This window comes from Onychomys torridus, unplaced genomic scaffold (genome assembly GCF_903995425.1).
Source record: "Onychomys torridus unplaced genomic scaffold, mOncTor1.1, whole genome shotgun sequence".
NCBI classification, from domain to species: Eukaryota; Metazoa; Chordata; class Mammalia; order Rodentia; family Cricetidae; genus Onychomys; species Onychomys torridus.
The window spans coordinates 118,846-141,134 of NW_023412803.1; the positions used below are offsets into that span (position 1 = coordinate 118,846).

At 38.3% G+C, this 22,289-nt stretch overlaps 1 pseudogene; it reads right to left on the reverse strand.

Annotated features, from left to right (window-relative positions):
• LOC118575879 overlaps positions 1-22,289 on the reverse strand; it is a 43,834-nt pseudogene that overhangs the window by 19,434 nt on the left and 2,111 nt on the right.

Consider the following 22,289-nt stretch of genomic DNA (forward strand, 5'->3'; position numbering starts at 1 on the left):
AGGACATGTGGATTGTATTGATCCAAAGCTGGATTGCATTTTGGTTATTTTATCTTCTAGGCATTCTCCTACAGAAATATTAATGCAGAGAGAAGATATTATATTGGAATGGATATTTTTACCGAATAAACAAAATAAAAAATTAAAAACTTATGTGGAATAAATCTCTGACTTAATTTTGAAAGGAAAATTGAGACTTCGTCAATTAGCAGGAATAGACTCAGCTGAAATTGCTGTACCTTTAACTAAAGAGGACATTGAAAAATTAGGGACAGAACGTGAACCTTGGCAAAGAGCTTGCAGTAATTTTTTGGGAGAAATTAACAGCAAATATCCCAAAAGCAATAGAATTGATCTTATAAAAAGAGCTGATTGGATCTTGCCTCAAATTGTACATGAAAAACCCATATCTGGAGTTTGGACATTTTATACAGGTGCCAACAAACAAGGAAAGGCAGGTTATAAATCAGAAAATTTAAGTAAAGTGGTTAAAAAATCAGAATTGTATGCTATTCTGTTGGTATTAATGGATTTGTCAGAACCTCTCAACATAGTTACTGACTCTCAGTATGCTGAAAGAGTGGTATTACATATTGAGACTGCATAATTTATCCCTGATGCTTCAGAATTAACTTCACTATTTATTCAATTACAAGCTACAATCAGGGAAAGGAGTCATCCTTTATATATTACTTGCATCCAATCCCATACTGATCTGCCAGGCCCTCTAGCACAAGGTAATGATGAGATTGATAAATTATTGATAGGAAATGTGCTGGAGGCCTCAGAATTTCATAAAAAACATCATGTCAATAGTAAAGGTTTAAAAAAGGATTTTTCCATAACCTAGCAACAAGCCAAGGAAATTGTAAAGAAATGTCCTACTTGTTCCTTCTACAATCAGACACCATTACCATCAGGTTGTAACCCAAAGCGTACTCAGAGGAATGAAATCTGGCAGATGGATGTGTTTCACTTTGCAGAATTTGGAAAATTGAAATATGTACACCATACTATCGATACTTATACAGGATTTCAATGGGCAACTGCTTTGAGTTCTGAAAAAGCTGATTCTGTAATCACTCATTTGCCATCATGGGTATACCTGCACAAATTAAAACTGACAATGCTCCAGCATATGTCTCTATTAAAATGAAACAGTTTTTTGCTTATTATAATATAAAGCATATTACAGCTATACCACATAGTCCTACAGGCCAAGCAGTTATAGAAAGATCCAACAGAACTCTAATGGACATGATAAATAAACAGAAACACGTAACAAAAACCCCCAGAAATAGACTGCACAATGCTCTATTAACTTTGAATTTTCTCAATGCTAATGAGAAAAGAACAACAGCTGCAGAGAGACATTGGATAATAGAAAAAAACTACAGAATTAAATCAGCCTATATACTTCAAGGATGTGCTGACCTCAGAATGGAAACCAGGATATGTGTTATGTTGGGGACGAGGTTTTGCTTTTCTTTCTGCAGGAGAAGATAAGCTGTGGGTACCATCAAAATTGATAAAGGTTCGATTTGAACAATAGAGACCACTTAATTAAAGGAGGTGATAGTTCATCAACCAACATGACCATCCAGTTTAAAATCACTTATACCATTAATACATGCCTTTTCATTTTATCAGATATAACTTGCCAAAAGGGAACCTCCCCAAAATTAGTCTTGGGGAAGGGTTTTTGTTTTTGTCTTTTAGGAGAATGAAGGCTAAGGAATCTGAAGAACACTGGACAAATGAGACAACTGAAGAAAAAGGACAAATCATCTGTCCCAGGAAAAAGAGTAAAATGGCCTATTGGTATATCATCTACAAAGTTTCATAAATCTTCCTAAATGTTTGTTTCTGCTCTTCTCTAAAAAATTAATACTATTGGTCTTCTTGTAGTCCCAGTTCAATTTAAGTTTAAAGCTGACTTTGGAGTTGGAGAATGGCTCTCTCCTCCTTTAAACTCAAGCATGTTGTTAAAAGGAAAATGAAAACTCCCTGTATCATACCAGAAGAAAGAGCCATGGGACAGGAGAAAAACCAAATTAATTAAGGGACTATTCTATTACTAATCTCAATTCTTTGATTCTATTCTGATTCTTTAAACTTTTCTTAAAGAATGAATTTTATATCAAAATTTACAAGATATATATATAAATTTATATATATATATATATAAAACTTTGTTAAGATAATAATGGTCATATAGAATACTAATTAATTCTAGAGAAAAGGCTTCGATTAGCTGCCTATACATGTCTTTGTGTTCGAGTCTCTTTTCAGTTTTCTGCAGGAAATCACAGCTAGGCCTAGCATCAACTGAAATCTCCAGGAAGAAGATGGGGCCCCACAACGACAATTCCACATGGAAAATAATATCACTAAGCTGACAAATATCATCTACAGATCAGCTTTGGACTACAAAGTGCTTAGAGCAATTCTGAGATGGCTAGCTGAGATCATCCAGTTTCAAAGACTAGTTTAATAAGGACTTGAGATAAACCCTGAATTTTGACATTATGGATAACAAAGAATATAGTTACCTTTCCTAGAATTTGACAATTAACCCAAAATTTTTCTTTTCAGAATAAAGATAACTTTGCCCATACCCAGCAGGAAGCAATTTTAAGAATACGACACCCACATTCCCAAAGAGGTGGTGTGGGGTAGGTGGTTTTTGGTCTATTTATGGGTTTTGATTCTGGGATAGTTTTCATTGTTTAGGAGGGTTGGTTACAAGTTATTGTTAAGGGTTAGGAAAAGGGCTAGGCAAAAGGTGCTTGTTTTAAAAAAAAAAAGAAAAGAAAAAAGAAAAAGACAATTACTAGTTTTAAATACTTTACATTGGATTTGATTGTTTTATATTATATACAAATTATTATTATTATTGAGATTGAGATTGTTAGAATATGCCATACACATATTTCTAATCTTGCTCGAGATATTGTATTTATACCATTCATTTAACAATGTAATACAATTTGCTAATCCTTGAATGTTAGTATTACCAACTATTAGGATATATAGAAATGAAAGTTAGTGTTAGACATTACAATTGAACTTGTAGTCATATTAGGTGTGTTTTCAAGATCAAACACATATATTTTAGATAGACAGGTCATCTTCAAACCCTTCAGAGATCTACAGAATATGGCATTTAAAATGTTTTAATAACTTAAGAATTTTTCTTTTTTGCTATGCCTATGAGACGTGTCGGCTCCTGGCAGTATCAATCTACTTCAGAGAAAATATGGGCATTGAAGAAACTGCATATGGAGCTAACTTTCATTGTGGCAAAAGTTAGCCACTGGACAACAAAGTATCCTCAAATCAACTGCTGACAAACAGGACAGACAGGACATGAAACAAAGGACTACCAATTCTTGCCAAAACAAGTGTGGTTGTGGCTTTAACAAAAGACATCTTCTGAAGCCAGGACAATATTCATCATCCCTGAAGTGAGTGGCCTATGCAATCTGGAAAAGGTACTGTGCCCTTTTCTTCAAATTCAGCTGAACAGGGTGTGGGCCAATGGCTTCTGATGTGCAATGGAACAGCAGATGAAACAGTTATTCTTGAAGAATAACTAAGCTCCCCCCTCTCAATAGTAGACTGGCATTTAATAGAGGGATGTGGAGAAGAACAGGATGCTGAGATGAAGCCACATATACACAGCCAAGAAAAATGGACAGCTGAATTGAAAAAAAAATCAATAATTTCCAGAATTTAAAATCCTGAATCATGACATGACACTAATGGAATTCAGGTGTTTCTGGTACTGCTCTCACCAAATGTGAGGTCAAACTATTGACCTTGTATACATCCTAGTTCACAAATGAGTCTGTCAGATACGCTAAGTCTATAGGCTGAAGATGATGTCCCAACACTTTGGAGAAACCTCAGGTGACTATCCAGGCAGCTGGCTGTTTCTGTCAACTCACATTTTTTTTGAAGCTGCTTGCATGCACTTCCTGTTTTTATTTTTTATTAGGTAGTATTATTTCCTTCTTGGGTCTCTGAGGGAGTTGAAGATCAGTTAGTTATAGTTATAATTATCTTTGTTAAGGATTTAAGAAAAACACACTAAGCTATAAGTGTATAAATTTGAAAGACGTTATAAGACAGTTCTGTTAGTAATATAAGTTAGGATAGAAAGTGAATCAGGTACATTTTGGACTTACCAAAATAGGATAGATAATGTAATTATTTTCTCTGAATTTGTCAAATGCAAATGGACTAGACATTGTTTAGGTATTTACTGTTTGTATATATGGTATATATAGTTATTGTACTTTTGTATATAGTTTTTCTTATATTAGTTATAACTTTTTTCCTTTTTATTAAAATAGAAAAGGGGAAAAATAGTGATATTTTATTTGTATTGAAATGTGATTTTATTTGTATGTTAATAAAGTTGCCTTAAAGTCAGAGCATTCCAGAGCAGAAGCTGGGCGGTGGTGGTGCACGCCTTTAATCCCAGCACTTGGGAGGCAGAGCTAGGTAGACCTCTGTGTGTTCAAGGACACAGCCAGCATGGCAGACACACGCCTTTAATCTCAATACAAACCATAGAGGGCTGTACAAACAGACAGTGATGAGAAGGTCATGTGGCTGGGTTTACAACCAATGAGAAAACAGAACAGAAAGTCTATAAAAAAGACAGGACACACAAAAGTAGGTCTCTTGCGGAGAGGAAAGACAGCAGAAGCAGTGAAGGGTAAGGTTTTCCTCTCTTGCTCTGACCTCCTGGTTTTTAACTCTGCCGCTGGCTCTGTGTTTCTTATTTAACAATATGGTTACATCTACATAAATATTCCTCAGTATAGTTAATTTAAAAAATATTTTCACGTTACTTGAGTGAATTACTGTTCTGTTTTTATTAAGTTCTATTAAGAATTGTTCTTGGGGTTAGGGATTTAGCTCAGTGGTAGATTGCTTGCCTAGCAAGCACAAGGCCCTCAGCTAAAACAAAAACAAAACCAAAACAAAACAAAACAAAAAAAAACCCAAAATGTTCTTGAATATAGGTTTTTAGGTTGAGAGTTGGTTTGTAGGAAGGTTGAGAGTAGGAATTATAATTGTTAATTAAAATGTTTATGTTAGAATTATTATGTTAATTTCGATGCAGTTGCATCAAGGTTTTTGTCTTTTATAATATAAAGAGGACCTATTGCAGCCTATTAGTTTTCCTAGTGGCTGTGCCCAGTAGGACTGCATAAGAGGTTGATTGGACTCCAGGCCTGAGTATCAGCTGTTTGTAAGGGTCTACACTTGACTGTAACTAGGAAAGGGGGGTGTCTTTTGCTCCACCCCTTGGCATTGTTATTAAATAGACCTTTGGAAATAAAGTTCATGGTCTGTTTGGGTAAGGAATCAGGCCCATTTGAGTCTAACCTGTGTTTTCTCTCTGTTTCTCTCTCCTCTATTTCTAAGGATGTCCTTATCCCTCATTCATCAAGAATCCCTAGGGTAAATAATTATGGGGGCTGGTCCACCACATTAAAGGGTGTTGGTTACTAATTGTTATTTTCATAGTCAATCTATTTCTAAAAGAAGAAAGGGAGATATATAAAAATGATGGCAATAAAGGATAGAATCTTCTTTAATTAAAAAAACAACTGTTATTCTCAAAATATTTTATATTGATATAGATTTTAGTTTATTGGTTTAAATTTAAGGTTATTTTTTGTTATACTTCATGAATATTTCTACTCTTGTTTTAAGTATTGTGTTTATACAGCTGAATTATAATGTAAGGTATAATTAAAAAATACAAAATTGTAAAAATATAGTTCGTCACCTATAATAGACAAACTTATAGTCATGCTAGTTTGGTTTTCTAGATATACAAAGATATATTTCAGATAGATAGGTAAACTTCAAACACCTATAGAATATGGCATTTAAAACGTTTTAATGACTTAGACTTTTCATGACAGTGAGACACATCTGTTTCTGGCAGCACCAATGTACTCTACAAAAGTTGATGGGCATTGAAGAAACTCTGTATGCAGTTTGTTTTCTTTATGACAAAAGCTAGGCATGTGGACAAGGAACTGCCCTTCCTTCAATAGCAGACTGTTCTTGTCTAAACTATACCAGCAGCACACAAGAAAGGTGACTGCCGAGCTTTGACAAGACAAGGTAGGACAGTCCTTCCAATTTCCCTGCTTCACAGGGAAGTCTGTCACATATGCTAGGACTGTGTCCCAAAGATGGATGCCCCATATTACAGAGGAAACCTGGGTGACTTTTCAGGCAGCTAGCTGTTTCTGTCATTTGTCACATTCTTTAGAAGTCACTTGCCTGAACTTTTTTCTTACTCAGGTAATATTAATTCCTTCTCAATTCTTTGATGGAATTGGACTAGATAATTATAGTTTTTCTTAGTTATGATAAAAAGGTAAGTTAGATATAAAACTTTAAACTCACCAAGGTGAGATAGGTAATATAATATTTTCTCTAATTTTGTCAAATACAAGTGGACTGGATATTGTAACTGTAATTCTTGTTTGATAACTGTTTTCTTCTATATAATTTTACTATGTTAAAGTTGAAACCTTCCTTTTTGACTAGACAGAAAGGGGCAAATGCTGTGGGATAATCCTTCTGTATGCTGTGAATATGTATTCCTCTCATTGGTTAATAAAGAAGCTGCTATGGCCTATATCAAGGCAGAATAATGCCAGGTGGGACAGCCAAACTGAAAATACAGAGAGAAGAAAGGCAGGGTCAGAGAGAGATAAGCCAACCCCAGGAGGAACAAGATGCTAGAGAACAGGTAAAGCCATGAAGCCACGTGGAAAAATGTAGGTTAATAGAAATTGGTTAATTTAAGTTGTACTAGCTAGTTAGTAATAAGCCTTAACTAAAGACCAAACATTCTGTCATTAATATAAGCTTTGTGTGATTATCTGGGACAATGCAGCTGGGATAAAAGAAAAGCTACACCTCAATTTCTATTGTGTTACTATGTCAGTTTGGGCAAATGTATGCTTGTATGTAGTTATCACTTATGTGTTTGATCAAGAAAGTAAACAGATCTGCTGTGACACTTGAAAATGCTTTTCTTTGTTCATACTCCATCTATCTACTCTCAAATCACTTTGTGTAGGACTTGGCTTTTGAACCACTCTCTGCACTTAGTATTTGTGTTTTTATTACACTAATATATAGGAAAATGATTTTTATAACAGAATCTTGCTGAATTAATTGACATTTAATTCACACTTTCTTTTTTATTTTCTGAGACAATGTATCTCTGTATAACAATCCTAGCCATCTTGGAACTCAGTCTGTAGACCAGATTGATCTTGAACTCACATAGATCCTCCTGCCTCTGCCACCCAAGTGCTGGGATTAAAGCCCTGTGCCACCACTGCTGGTTTGAAATTCACACCTGGTGATGGAATAGATACAGGTGTTCCTACAGGCAGCTTTCTTTATCTAAATTCTTGTGACTCTCTGAGTTTGACAACCATTCTGAAGTAATAGAATATAATCACTCTTCCGAAAAATGCAAGGCAAACAGAAGCCAAAAAATAGCACTGTATTTACCTTAGGCAGAGGCTTGGCAGGTCTGCAGTGGAGCCCTCCAACAAAATCAAAATTTGGTAAGACAGGGTGAGGAAATTCCAAATCCCAGTAGGTTCGAATGAGCCATATATCTGCTCTCCCCATCATCTTGGAGAGTGTTGTGGGTCTTCCTAAGAGGAATCAGAACAGGGAAGGTATAACCCATGACATAAGTGCCAGGAGAAGATCAATATGCCAAGGAGTCTCCTGAAAGCACTTTTGATAACATAGCCAGAGTTGTATACAAGCATGTGGCTGCGATATCAAACTTATTTGCATCTATCTATCTATCTATCTATCTATCTATCTATCTATCTATTTATCTATCTATCTTAAACTGAGTGTATAGTGTTTAACCTACATTTATAGTATCTAAGTTTCTCAACCTTATGCTTAGAGATATATGAAGTCAATGTGCAAGTGGCAAATGACATAGAAGATACCACATCTGTAAAATACCTTGGACATTCATGATTACCAAATATCTAGATATGCTATTTAAATATATTCAATTTCATTATCTGTGAATTTTGTTTGTCATAGTCAGGGAAACACTTTTCCTTGCTCTTCTCCATCAAGAGTTCGCTGGTGATCTGCTGGAATCTTGATGTGTGCTCTTCAAAGGGAACTGAGAAATGTGCTGTTTTGTTTTGTTTTGAGATTTTGGATGGAGCCCATGTGTGATTCCTATATCCTAGGTAGCCATAGTTGACCTTGAACTCCAGATTCTCTTTGTCCATGTTTCCTCTGCTAGGAATACAGGTGTGCTACTACACCCGGTGCAAATGTTTATGGGAATTCTTTCTTCAGCACTTCAGTTTGAGACATGGTCTCACTATATAGCCCTGGCTGACTTCAAAGTGAATTTTCAATTATGCCTCAGTTTCTTCTCCTCATACTTCTCTTAATTCACAATTGACTGTGTAATAATTTGTTCTGTGTATGTTTGTTTGGAGATTATAAGGATAACAAGTCTTAGGAAAGAGATGTTTGGTCATTATGTATATTTTCAAACACTTTAACTAGTAATCGATGTCTACACTTCAATGTCATATATTTCTAAACAAAGTTACAATCCCACTAATAAATAAATATAGATTGTCCAAAATCATAAATATCCATGATTTCTGTGCTGATTACATAGACACTGTATTCACAGCTGTGCAGAAATTAGCAGGTGAAATTAGAATATACTTCAAATTATAAATGAGAAAACTAATGTTTATACAGTGAAAAGTTATCAATGCTATGTAGATACCTATCTAGAAATATGTATTAGTCCTCACTCTATATGTGCAAATCATGATGACATAGAGTTTGTTTAAAGCTACTGTTTTAGGGGCTAGTGATGTGGGAGGCCTGCTCTCACATTTTCTTCAGGATACTCTTGAGGAGAGAGGGTTGAGAAATATTTAGATAGAAAAATAGAGGGGAAAGAAGACTGATAGAAACACAGGATAGCTATGGGAGGGCCAACAAACAATCAAATTAAAATTGGGCCACAGAGCTAAGTAGAGAATTCTCAAAGGGAGAATCTCAAATGGCCAAAAGACATTAAGGAGTAGCTCAGCATCCTTAGTCACCAGGGAAATGCAAATCAAAATGACTCTGAGATGCCAACTTATACCTGTCAGAATGGCTAAGATCAAAAGCATTGCAGACAGATTATATTGGAGAGGATGTGGAATAAGGGGAACACTCCTACACTGTTGGTAGGAGTGCAAACTTATACAGCCATATTGGAAATCTGTATGGCATTTTCTCAGAAAAATGGGAATTAATCTTCCTCAAGATTAACATTATCATAACCACAAGACTGCACTGAATTCCTCCCATGTCTTAGAGCAAGGAGCACCACAAGTCCACAGAGATTAAGAGAAGGCCACATAGAGGAGGTGCAGCATGGAAGCCGAATGATTTTGTGCAATGGACAAAAAGGGCAGAGCTCCCCACAAGAGCAGCAAACAGCTTGTGCAAACACAGGCTGTGGTTCAGGAGAGTGTGTTCTCTTAAAGGAACAGTGAGCCACTGTTCATGGTAGGTTGTCTCTGTGTAGAGTGGGTTGGTTGATCGTACTGATGGAATGAGAATTAGGACAAGCAGTGCTTCCCCAAATACAGGACTGCCTCATGATGTGGGGTTTGGGGGAACCAGTAACTGCAGAGTCATTGATGAAAGATATCATTCCCCCTGGCATTTGAAATTGACCTACAGGAAGGGAAAGGGCCAAAGTAAGTTATAGACATAGGAGGTGGAGAGAAAGAAGTGACTGAAAAGTTTTGGAATGGTAATTAAAGCAGAGATAAAAATAGATTCTCAGATCTGAAATATTAGTGTTAGAATATTCCCAGTAGTTCTTGTATCCATTTTCCCCAGGACTAGATCATAGTCGTCCTAAATGCATTAGTGTTGACCAGCCATTCCTATGTCTTAGGTGTCTCCTAATGCTTACCGAGAAGGTCATTCTGGGGATCCATTTGTGCAGCCGAGTGTTGGAGCCCAAGGTGTCTGGCTTCTTGCCTTCGAATCACCAAATTACCTGTTAAGAAGAAGCTAGCCTCTTATTACTTTGGTCAAATGCAAGTTACTCCTGCTAGAATTCTGGATAAATTAAGAATCAGTGGAGACAAATGCCCAGTCTGGAGGAGCCAGGAGGTGAGGATGGATGACAGGAACCGAGAAGAACTACTACAGCAAAGATGCAACACTCTTCACTCTCCTGCATTTATTCTCATGCTTATCCAAGTGTCAACATGCCACCTTAACATTTAACCAACAGCAGCTTAGACAAAGTTAGGTCCAGTAATGTCAAGCAGGAGGTAAGAAATGTGTAAAGGCTGGAGAGATTGCTCAGTGGTTAAGAACACTGTCTGATCTTCCAAGAGACCCAGGTTCAATTCCCTGCACCCACAAGGCAGCTAACAACTGTCTGTCTATACCTCCAGTTCCTGGGGATCCAACACCCTCACATAAACATACATGCAGGCCAAACACCAATACAAATTAAAAAAAAAATAATAAATGTGTGATTGAAATTACAGTCAAACAATCCACCAGTGTTTCTAATACATACTTTGACTTTTTTCCAATATATATTTAAAGCAGTTTTTACTTTCCAAACTCAACATAAATATTTGTCAATGATATTTGAGTTAGTTCATGTATCATCACTTTCAACAAAGGTATTTTATTAGATTATATCCTTGTCGCATGGCACTGTCTGAGCACATGGTCATTTCAAGAGCAAGTGTCTGAGTTGCCTCCTATTTCAGCATTAACATCCTCAGGCCCCAGGTGGACCTAGTGTTTGTAAATCCTAGTTTACCTATTGTTTTCTGTAGCAAGGAACACAGCACCCTGCATAAGCCCATTTTAGTATGCAGGTGGTCACATTTGGCCAACGCTACCATTATACAAACCTCATTTTTTATTCTATTTATTTATTTATTTTTGAGAAAGGGTTTCTCTGTGTAGTTTTGGTGCCTCTCCTGGATCTCACTCTGTAGCCCAGGCTGGCCTCGAACTCACAGAGATCCCCCCTGGCTCTCTGCCTCCCGAGTGCTGGGATTAAAGGCATGTGCCACCACCACCCAGCAAACCAAACCTCATTTTTTTAAAATTTACATTTTCTTCTTTTTCTTTTTTCATTTTATTGAAAAGAGTTTTTTTTCATATAGTGTCTTCTGATTATATTTTTCCCTCCCCTCATCCATCCAAATCCATACCTCTTCTTTCTGTCTCCTTAGAAAGCAAACTGGCATTTAAATAATAAAATAAAGTAATATAACAGATAAGCAAATAAGCCAGAATAGCACAAATTCCATTTTAAAAGTAAGGATTTGTTTTATTTATGTGTAAGCAAGTGGTCAGCATGTGTGAGTGAATATGTGTGGTGATTGAGAAGGTGCGGCCGCTGTGAACTCATATTTCAATGCTTGGTCTATAGGGAGTAGCACTATTTGGAGCAGTGGTCTTGTTGGAGGAAGTGTGGACCTTCTTGGAGGAAATGTGCCACTGTTGGGGCAAGTTTTAAGGACTCATATGCTCAACCTATGCCCAGTGTGGCACACGGTCTCCTGCTGCATGTGAATAAAAATGCAAAACTCTGCTCCTTCTCCAGCACCCTGTTTACCTGCATGCCACTGGCCATGATGATAATGGACTAAACCTCTGAAACGGTAGCCAGGCCCAATTAAATGTTTTCCTTTATTGGAATTGCCATGGTCATGGTATCTCTTCACCGCAATAGAAACCCTAACTAAGACAGTATGTGTATAAATATGTATGAAAAGAGTGTGTGGGTGTCATGACAGGCTGGATGAGGGCATTGCATCCCATGGAGATGCAGTTATATGCAGTTGTGAGCTGACAAAGGTGGGGTCTCAGAAGTAAGTTCAGGTCCTCTGAGTAAGCAACACATGCTGTTCAGGGATGAGGCACTTCTGCAGTCTCACAACTTCAAATTTTGATTGTTTTGTTATTTTTACTGGGCCAGTGCGCTTATTGGTAATAATTTAAATGCCAGATGGTTATACTGTATTGTGTACATAGTCCTCAAATACCCTCCAAGAGAATGGAGGAAGTAAGAAGGCACATTTCTATGCATGATTTCCCAATGGTTTATAGTAAAACAAATTGTTTTCTAAAAGATTTTCTTTCGAGTGTTTTGCCTGCACATGTGTATGTGTTCTTTGTGTGTGCAAGTGCTCCTAGAGGCCAGAAAATTGGAGTCAGATTCTGTGGAACTTTAGTTATAGGTGGTTGTAAAGTACCACATGGGTGCTGGGAACCAAACCTGGGTCCTCTGTAAGAGCAGCCAGTGCTCTTAACCCCTGAGCCATCTCTCCAGCCCTTTTAGCTATTCTTAAATACACACTAAAATTTAATGTTCATATTTGCATTATTGATGTACTTTATCAAATATATGTTCTTTGAGATGCACAGAAATATTTGAGAATCTGCTATGAAGTAGGTGCTATAGAGGAGCAACAATTCTCATTACAAATGACAAAAAAAATCCAAAGTTATTGATTAAGACTGAAAACTTGTGTCTCAAACTTCACCCCACCATCTATTATTCCTAATTACCATGATTAGAATCTCCCCACCCAGGTCTTTTTCCTTTTTGGTGTACTGGACATGTGGGGCCAGCTCTCCAGTACTGAACCACAGCCTCAGCACACCCTTTAGGTCCTCAGTCTACCCCCCTCGCACCTCTCCTGCTGACTTTACCATCCTTAATGTAAAGACGGTATCACCTGTAAACATTGCTGACCTGCACAGAACTTATGAATCTTCTCTCAGCTTTTGTACTTCTCAGTTACATCTTAACTAGCTTTGAAAACAGGCATGTAGTCTTCGGGGTAAGATCAGATTGTATGCTGCTGTATTGCCCAACTAAGAAGTGGGGTGTCTCAGGACACATTTCTTACTACAGCAGAAAAATCTTTCACTTTTTGTGCATCATGAAGTGTTATGTTAAAATCACAGTGCCTGCCTCTGAACCTTTAGATGGATGTCATCCTATGAGCTTACAGAATTCATTGGCAGTCATTAACTAAGGGCAGGCTTTAGTGACCAGAGAGAGCTGAGAGTTCTTCACTAAGCAGAACTGTTTCCCTCTCTGCTCCATCTCTGCTCTTTACTTCTACTGCCAGGCAACTTGGCCTTATTTCCATAGTTTTGTTACTTGTTCACAGTTTGTCTTCAGAGCAGAATTGCTGGTGTTTCTGGCTAAGCCTGTATGCACTTTGTTTCTCTGTCTGCTTGGTACTTTCCTGTGGGGTGTCCCTGTCACTTATCTGTATGTTCCATGTGAATCACTGAGTTTTTCTCTGTGTTGTGTAGTGGATAGCCATCCCAGCATTGGCCTGGAAGTTCCAACCCCCATTGAGGCTTCGGTAATGGTCACGCCCACAAGGCAGGGCAGAGGAGGAAGGGGAAGACCAAGGATCAAGAGGAGGTCGCTCTCTTGGTTCCGGGACCCTGGACGCTGGAGGTAGACCGAGCAGAGTTCTCCAGAGAACACCGCCGGACTGTGCTATACCTTTGCCAGACCCTGCAACCTACCCCTTCATTTGTAAGTTACCCCACTAAATAAACCTCCCTTTTAACTATGTGGAGTGGTCTTAATAATTTCACCAATAGTGTTGAGTAGGACTCTAACTGTCCCTGTCCTCAGAAATCCTACAGGGCTCCATAAAAGAAATTTAGACTCTTGTGATGGGATAGATACACTCGTTTCTGCTGGCCAGTTTCTTTATCTAAATCCCTGTGATACTCTGAGTTTGACAGAAACATTCTGAAGGAATGAAATAGAATCACTCTTGCCAAATATGTAAGGTAAAGAGAAGCAAGCAGACAGGAATATATTTACCTTAGGCAGAGGCTTGGCAGGTCTGCAGTGGAGCCCTCCAACAAAATCAAAATTTGGTAAGAGAGGGTGAGGAAATTCCAAATCCCAGTAGGTTCGTATGAGCCATATATCTGCTTTTCCCATCATCTCAGTGAGTGCTGTGGGCCTTCCTAAGAGGGATCAGAACTGAAGATGAAAATGTCAGGGAGTCTTCTGAAAGCATTTTGATAATGTAGCCAGAGTTGTTTACAAGTGTGTGGCTGGGATATAATGTGTGAGTGAGTGAGTGAGTGAGTGAGTGTGTGTGTGTGTGTTCAGAGGACATTTGTGGAAAAGCATTTTGTCCTGTCACTCTTCATCTCTGGTGAATGGGTCTAAGGTCTTCAGGTTCTTGACAGCATGTGCCTTTACCTGGTGAGCCATTTGCTAGGACCATTAAAGGCTTAAAAGAGAAGAATTTTAAACACCCAGTAACTGAACATGGATTTTTCTAAAATCCTGCATTCATAATCTTGCTGTGTCTGTGACAGAGATGCTATATGTCACAACTATGAAGAAATTCACTTTGTAAAGTCAGAAATAATTTCAAATTTTAAATAAAATAACTAGTTACCTTAGAAGTGATAAGTTCTCCATTCTGTGTAGATAACTGTGGTAGAAATATGTGTTAATCCTCTATCTACATGTCTGTCACTCAAGAAGACATTGGATGAGTTTAAAACAATCATCTTAGGGGTCAGCCAAATGACCCAATGGATTAAAGCATTTGCTATGCAAGGTGGCAGACATATTTCCATCTTTTCTTGTGGGATATGTGTACACTGTATGAAAATGTATTGCTGTGATTGATGTAATAAAAAATTTAATGAACAATAGATTGGCAGGAGGCGTAGGTGGGAATTTGGGGCATAGAGAGAACTTTGGGAAGAAAAATGTGGAGTTGCCAGCCAGACATGGAGAGGAAACATGAGGTGCAAGATGGAAGAGAGGTAACACCACATGGCAGGACATAGATTAATACAAATGGGTTGACTTAAGTTATAAGATCTAATTGAAAGCAGGGGGCGGCAGTGGCGGTGCACGCCTTTAATCCCAGCACTCGGGAAGCAGAGCCAGGCGGATCTCTGTGAGTTCAAGGCCAGCCTGGTCTACAGAGTGAGTTCCAGGAAAGGCGCAGAGCTACACAGAGAAACCCTGTCTCGAAAAACAAACAAACAAACAGAGCTAATTGAGAGAAGCCTAAGCTAAGGGAAAAGCTTTCATAATTAATGTTTACATGTCTTTACTTGTGAGATGGCAACCAAATGAAAAAGCTTACTATAATCCTTAGAATATGTGGAAAAGTATATAGAGAGAATAGACTACACAAATTATCTGCTGAACTTCCTTCACATGTGTGTCTCAACACACAAGCAGTCAGTGCACAAATAAATAATAATGATAACAATGATGATGATTATGATGATGATAAAGACCACCAAGGTAGAACGGTTTTAAAAGCTGAGATACAATAGCTTTATACTTGCTTAAGGAAACCCACAAAACATTGTTTGGTGAGTATGTGCCATTCTGAAGTATCCTGTGCAAGTTATAGACAAGGCTTTCCAATTTGACACTGGGATATAGGCTTTTCTACAATGCTTTTAATTTGGCAGATAATTTCACAGACTTTTTACCATATTGCTTAGGAGAGATAAATCTTTCTGCTGTTAATCCTGTTGTTTCCAGTTCACCTTCAATGACACAACAAATTGAGTGAGAAAGCAACAATCCCAATTGAATAGGGAACTTCCCTAATACTTAACTGTAAAGTTGAATCCATTTCTTCTTGTTGAATGTTTGGAGCCCAAAGTCAAAACAACGTGTATAGATTACATTTTGCACCCTCTCTGTAAAAGTCATTCTATCACTCAATTCTGACAGGGCAGTAGGTATGTAGGAAGGAGGTAGTGGGAGTCCTCCACTGTATTTTTCATATGTGGAGCCAAGAAAGCCTCAGAGACTGTACACAAAGGGTATTTTGAGAATCTCAGTAAGCAGGTCACCACAGGGACAGGAAGGATCTGCTACCATGACATCAAAGCTTGAATTTTGTAGTTTTGTCGTGAGTTCTTTGTTAAAAACTACATCTTTGTAGATAGTATCACAATATTCTGAATGTTTCCAAAGCAATTCTTGCAACATTAAAAAGTATCTCCAAAACGATTGCTTTAGCATCTCATAAATATATCTACTGATTGATTCCAGGACATGTTCTTCTATACTAACCACGGAAAAGGATGAAGGGTACGTCTCAAACTCAATAGCAGATGTGTTGTCAACCTCATAAGAAAGAGAAGCTGAAGGTCTCAGAACAGTCACTTCATGTCTCTTCTTTACAAGCTCATCTAGGATTGTCTTTAAGTTGAGCCAATGGCTATATTCCATTGGCCACACCAGCACCTTCCCACCACTCCCAGATCCAAAGAAGCCACTTATCTGGAGCAGGAGCAGGGCTGCTGTCATTTTCACAGACATCTTGGTTAAGTTCAGAGCTGCCTTTCAAATGGTGATTACTCAGCTCTTGTAGATATAGACAGAGTAATAATCAACCAGTTAAAATATAACTTGTACCCACCAAAGTCAATACACATGGGATAGTCACAGCCTCTGGACGCCATGTGCAAATTCTGGAAGGCAGATGTGAACATGTGAAATGAGACCTGATTCTTAGTGACCTTAAATGGGTAATTTATCTTTGGTATGTTAGAGATTTTTTTCTTTTATTCTTCTCCCATATATTGCATCCCAACAGCAGTTCCCCTTTCCTCCACTTCTCCTAGACCTCCCTGCAACTTCTCCTCTCCCTTAGATACACTCTTCCTCTATTTTCCTTTAAAAGAAAAAGGAGGCCTCTCAGGGATATCCACTGAACATGACCTAATAAGTTACAACAAGACAAGGCACAAACTCTCATATTAAGGCTCAACTAGGCAACCCAGTAGTAGGAAAAAGGGTCCCAAGAATAAGCAAAAGATCTTGCCCTTCATTACTCCCACTGTCATCCAGGTTGTTCATGTAGATCTAATCCATTTCTCTGTCATTGGGCGATCCCTGTGTCTTTCCTAGGGTCCTGTTTTCTAGGTAGCCTCCCTGGAGATGTGTAGGAGTCTATTCATCTTTGTTTGACATCTGGTATCCTCCTATGAGTGAGTACATACCATGCTTGTCCTTCTTAGTCTGAGTTACCTCACTCAGGATGATTTTTTCTAGATCCATCCATTTGCCTGCAAACCTCATGATGTCATTGTTTTTCTCTGCTGAGTATTACTCCATTGTGTATATGTACCATATTTTCTTTATCCATTCTTCAGTTGAAGGGCATCTAGGTTGTTTCCAGGTTCTGGCTATTACAAACAAAGATGATATGAACATAGCTGAGCAAATGCCCTTGTGATATGATTGAGCATTCCTTGGGTATATGCCCAAGAGTGCTACAGCTGGGTCTTGGGGGAGATGGATTCCCAGTTTTCTAAGGAAGCGCCATATTTATTTCCAAAGTGGTTATACAAGCTTGCATTCCCACCAGCAGTGGAGGAGAGTTCCCCTTGCTCCACATCCCCTCCAGCATAAGCTGTCTTCTGTGTTTTTGCTCTTAGCCACTCTGTTAGGTGTAAGGTGTCTTGGAACTCTCATCCAATAACTGATGGAAGTGGATGCAGAGATCCTTGGCCAGGCCCCAGGTGGAGCTCCAGGTGTCCAACTGTCGAGAAGGAGGAGGGACTGCAAGAGCGTGAATTGTTGAATCCAAGATTGGAAAAAGCACAGGGACAAATAGCCAATTGAATGGAAGCACATGAATTATGAAACAATGGCTGTGGAGCCCCCAGCTGGATCAGGCCCTCTGGATAAGTGAGACAATTGAATAGCTTGATCTGTTTGGGAGGCACCCAGGCTGTGGGACTGGGACCTGTCCTTGGTGTATGAGCTGGCTGTTTGGAACCTTGGGCTTACACAGGGACACATGCTCAGCCTGGAAGGAGGGGACTGGACCTGCCTGTACTGAATCCACCAGTTTTAAATGAGTCCCCAGGGGTGTTTTGGTCCTGGAGGACATGGGAATAGAGGGGAGGGGCTGGGGGGATGTGGGGGGGGGGGCGGGAGGGAGGAGGACAGGGGATCCCATGGCTGGTGTATAAAATTAAAACACATAATAAAAAAAAAGAATAAGCAAAAGAGTCGGAGATACCTCCCATTCCCACTGTTGGGAGTCCCACGAGAATACCAAGCTACATAACTGTAACGTATATGTAGAGGACCTAGCTCAGACTCATAAAGGGTCATGAAAGAGATCACATACCTGACACTGCCTGAATGGCCAGGAACTAGAGTCAGGGCAGCCTAGAGACCCAGGATAGAACCGAACATGAGTGGCAGGAGAAAAACTCAACAAAAGTATTCCTAATGATATTCTGTTATATTTATAGATCAGTGCCTAGCCCACATGTCAGCAGACAGGACATCATCCAGAAGCTGATGGGAGCAGATGCAGAGACACTAGGTGGATCCGGAGATCCCACAGAAGAGGGAGAGGAAGGATTGTAGGAGCCAGAGGGGTAGATGACACCACAAGAACATGGCCCACAGAACCAACTAAGCAGGGCTCATAGGGGCTCACATAGTATGAAGTAGTATGCTAGAAATTTTGAAATAGTTTTAGAACAGTAAAAATTAGCTATATATCTATATCTAGATATATATGTATAATATCTCTATGTCTATATCTTTATATCTCTATATATCTATATATTGATATAAGGCCTGAAATACAGGCAACACTGCTGAGGCAGAGTTTTTTCTATTACAGTTCAGTGACTTTTCCCCATATGAATGTGTATGACATGGCAATCATGTATCATATCACCCATGAATATTAGATCTATACTCCTGAAGTTATAACATAATCTCTTAATTGAAAACCAACCACTGTATTAAAGTTTAGAGATGTTTATTATCCCAGATATAACTACAGTCTTTTTACCCTTTTCACTGGATTCAGTCTTTGCCAACTTCTTTTCTACTTCTGTATGTTATGATTTCCTTATTTTGAGCATATCACATAAGTTGTATTATAATATGGGTGGTGTTTTGCATATGACTTCAATATTTCTGAAGTTTTTGAGGACTCTTCATGTTATAGCAAGCATGCAAATTAGTTCTATGTAGTCATCAAATCCCATTTTGTAATATGATAAGACCACACTTGTTTATTCATTCCTGAATTGATTCTTTGTTGTTCCCTCACATTTGACCCCTAACAATGTTGATGTTACCTATTGAAAATAATTGTTTTCATACAGTATATTCTGATCATAGTTTCTTCTTCCTCATCTCCTCCTAACCTTTCAACTCATCCAACTCCATGCCTTTTTCTCTCTTTAGAATACAAACAGGCAAACAAACAAACCAAAATTAAAAATGATAAAAACAAAGAAAAGGCAAAAGAAGTGTGTGTCACACACACATACACACACACACACACACACACATACACACACACACCCCACATGAAAATACAAAAGAAACCATAACACACTAGCAAAAAATGAACAAACCAGTATGGTAAAGAGAGCCCCAATAAAGCAACATGAAACAAAAACAAAAACAAAAAAAATTCTCTACAAAAACATCATTGTTTAGTGTTGGCCATCTACTACTGAGCATGGAGCCTACCCTTAATTGTGGGTTATATATCCAGAGACATTCTAATGGAGAATAGTAATTTTTTTCTTTGAGAGCAGTTTGAATCAGTTGGAGTTAGCTTCATGGTTGTGGACAGGAACTCATACTCTTCCCTCTCTCCACACTGAGATCCTGTATGGCTTGAATCTGTGCCTGCCCTGTGCTTGTTGCCACAGTCTCTGTAAGTTCATATGTATAGATTTCTTGTTGTATCTGAGAGGCATAAATTCATTGGTGTCTTACAATCTTATCACACTTAGGAGTGAGTGTTCCAAAGTCTCTCACTGTCTGCACATTATCCCATTATAGGTCTCTGTATTAGCTCCCATCCACTATAAAGAGAAATCTTCCCTGATGATGGTTGAGCAAGACACTGATCTATGGGTATGATAAAATGTCATTATATTCCTATGTTCCTTTAGCAGAATTGTAGTATTTTGATTTTCCCTAGGCCCTTTGTCTATCTAATTTCAGGTTCTCTATCTCATGAAGTATAGCTGGAGTTTTCTCCAGTCCTACTTGGCCAATGGTCAGACAAATCTCTCTCACCTGCCAGTCCCACAGTTGCTCAGACCCAACCAAATAAACACATAGAGACTTATATTGCTTACAAACTGTATGGCCGTGACAGGCTTCTTGTTATCTAGTTCTTACATCTTAAATTACTCCATTTCTATAAATCTATAACTTGCCACATGGCTCATGGCTTACCAATACCTTACATCTCGCTTGTTCATGGCTGTGGCTGGCAGTGTCTCTCTGCCTCAGCCTTCCACTTCCCAGAATTCTCTTCTCTGCTTGTCCTGCCTATACTTCCTGCCTGGCTACTGTCCAATCAGCATTTTATTTCTACAGAGCGACATCCACAGCAATGAAGTGGACTGAAACTCCACTCAGAGTGGCTGGTTGCTGCCACTGTTGCTCTGGTGTATCATGCAGGCAGGTCACCTCTGCAGAGTGAACAGTTGATAGCAGAGTTGGTGGGTGTATTTCTCCTCTGATAGGTTGCAGAGTTCCTTTCAGTACCATGAACACTAGGCAGCAGGGGGGAAGGCTCTAGGTAGGTGCTAGCTCAACTTCTCCATTTTTCAGTGAGTTAAATAAGCATGCTCTTCAGCAATAGAGCGTTACCATCAATTCTTGGGGAGCAATCAATAGCCTTGTCAATAGTCAGAGTTGTTGGGGGGTTTCCATGGGGCTCCTTTGGCCAACAATTCATTTAGATGTAATCCATTCGTGACACCAGGAGTTTCTCTTTGCGCTGAGAGATGTCTAGTCTCCCTAATTCTTTAGTAATTCCACTTAGATTTCTTTCACATCTTTATACATTTAAAAAAGCTTCTATAGTAGAAAGTTTCCATACAACTAAATGACCTTTGGATTTGTGGTACCTGCCTGTATTATATCATTTATCCTCCACGTCCAATCCTCTTCATTATTCAATTCTGTGTCAGTCTTCCCACTGTCTCTCCATAACTATATATGGTATTTCTCCTTCTTTGGGAGATCTTCTCATCCCCCTAGTCCCTTACTCTATACCAAAATTCAGTGATTTTACACATTGTAGCATGTCTATTGCAGGTTTAAAAGCTAACAATATAATAATTGTCTTTTTTTAAAAATCTGGGTTACCTCTCTCAACATGATTTTCTAGCTCCATCTATTTACCTATGAATTTCATAATTTAGTTTTTCTTTTTAGAGGTTGCATAATTTTCTATTATGTAAACATACCATATTTTCATTATCCACTCATCTATTGATGAACAACTAGGCTGTTTCCAGTTTCTAGCTATTATGCATAGAGTAGCAACATCATAGATGAGCCAGTGCTTCCTTAATAGGATGTAGAATCCTTTGTGTATATGCCCAAGAGAAATGTACTTGAATCTTGAGGTATATCACTTTCCATCTTCCTGAGGAACCAACACACTGAGTCCCATAGTTCCTGTACAAGTATGCATTCTGACTAGCAATGGATGGATATTCCCCTTTCTTCACATCCTTGCCAGCATGAGCTATCATTTTTTGTTAATCTTGGCCATTCTAACTGGTTTTAGATGAAATCTGAAAGTAGTTTTAATTTCCCTTTCCCCAATGACTATTGAATACTTCTTTAATTGTTTCTCAGGCATTTGTGTTTCATCTTTTTTGAGAACTCTCCGTTTAGTTCTATACCACAGTTTTAAATGGCTGTTTGTTTTATTTTCTTTTGTTTTTCTCCTTCTTTGGGGGGCTGGGTTATAAAGCATATTTGCATATATCTATATATCTGTATCTATCTATATCTCTGTGTATAATGTTTGATATAAGTTTGCAATATATGAGTTTCTTATACTGGAATATATATATATATATATATATATATATATATATATATATATATTTCTTATGCTTAGATAAATATAAAGTCACTGTGCAAGCAACTTGGGAGAAGATACCACATCTGTAACACACCTTGGAAATTTATGATTATCAAATATCTGAACATGCTGTTGAAGTAAAGAATAATCAATCCCATTATCTGTGAATCCTATTGGTCATACTCAGGGAAACACTATTCTTGGAACTCCCCATCTAGTTTGCCCTGTTTAGCAGCTGTATGCTTCTGATGTGTGCTCCTCGAAGGG